At 32.9% G+C, this 1339-nt stretch overlaps 1 long non-coding RNA gene across 1 annotated transcript; it reads left to right on the forward strand.

Moving 5' to 3' along the window:
• The first annotated feature begins 527 nt into the window (after positions 1-527).
• LOC107628387 (uncharacterized) lies at positions 528-1009 on the forward strand. The gene is made up of 3 exons (XR_001617757.3): positions 528-565; positions 829-905; positions 984-1009. It is a non-coding gene; the product is annotated as an uncharacterized LOC107628387 (long non-coding RNA).
• Positions 1010-1339: the final 330 nt, after the last annotated feature.

Consider the following 1339-nt stretch of genomic DNA (forward strand, 5'->3'; position numbering starts at 1 on the left):
TTTTCTCATTTTACTAAGCTTTAAATTATTTAATTTTTTGTTATGATTTTTTATTTATTTGTTCTAATTTTTTTCAGAGGATTTGTTTCTGTTCTGATTGTTTTTAGGATTTTCAGTTATGATTATTTCTTGTTGGTTCTGATTATTTGTTCTGATTATTTCTTGTTGGATCGTTTTCTGCTTTTGTATTTTCTATCTTGTTAATAATCTTGTGTTGTCATCTCAAGTTGTGCTTTATTTTTAGTTTCAGGGTATTCTGGCTGATATATTGAAATCCCTTGGTGATAACAAGAATCACATGAGAGAATGTGCATTCAATGCTTTGGATTTGTGGCTTGCTGCTGTTCATCTTGAGAACTTGAAACCATATGGAGGCCTTCAAAGTAGGGTTTTGTATCATAGCTCATTCTTAATCTAGTTTGTTGCTCAGGGTTAATGATTAACATGAGTATTGTTATGTTTATTTTCTTTCCCATGCAATATTTGTGCTTAGAATCATTTGAGGGCAACTAAAGTCACTGCAAATCCGCATTGAATACACTAGCCACTGGATATAAGATTCTTGGTATACTATACCCTGAAGATCTATTGTGATTATAAAATAATTTTGCTTGGTGATTGTACTGAATTATTGTCTGGAAAATTTGCCAATCATGAGCTTTCATTAAAATGTAATTTATTGGTTGAAGGCACTTCATGGAGGAAGTTATTGTTTTACTTTTTCACTTGAAGTTGGAGGATATTGATGTGACATTTTATTTGGCTTTTGTCTTGTTTATATCTCTTGGCCTTTCTGAGTTGTTTCTCTTCTATGATCATTCTGTGCAGGTGAGGACATATGGAGATTTGTTGGAAAGCTAACAGATGCTCAAAAAAGCATGTTAGATGAGAAATTTAAGTGGAAGGTTAGTGCACACGTTGCTCCTTTTTTATTCCTTTTCAGATTTATTGAAGTACTGATGATGATGGGAGTAATTTGTCAGGTTCGCGAGATGGAAAAAAAGAAGGAAAGCCAGGGGAAGCAAGGGCTATTTTAAGATGCTCTGTCAGGGAAAATGGGTGTGTAGTATTATTATTATTATGTCTTTGAATATTATTCACATTATGCAGTTATGGCTGGAAATTTAGACCCCTAATTTATTTCCTTCTGGTTGGAGTTCTTTCTTTTGTAAATCTAAAAAAGAAGTTAAAAATATAACGATGAATAATGAAAAATGTGATAAATCTTTCGAGAATGTTCTCAATCTCTAGCTAAAATGTTCAAGCTTCTATGTGTGTTGCTTTCGTTTCAGGTCTAACGTTGCTGAGCAGAGTGGTGAAGTGACTAGATCTCTTTCTG

The sequence above is a fragment of the Arachis ipaensis genome, chromosome B2, assembly GCF_059453495.1.
Source record: "Arachis ipaensis isolate K30076 ecotype BB chromosome B2, ASM5945349v1, whole genome shotgun sequence".
NCBI classification, from domain to species: domain Eukaryota; kingdom Viridiplantae; phylum Streptophyta; class Magnoliopsida; order Fabales; family Fabaceae; genus Arachis; species Arachis ipaensis.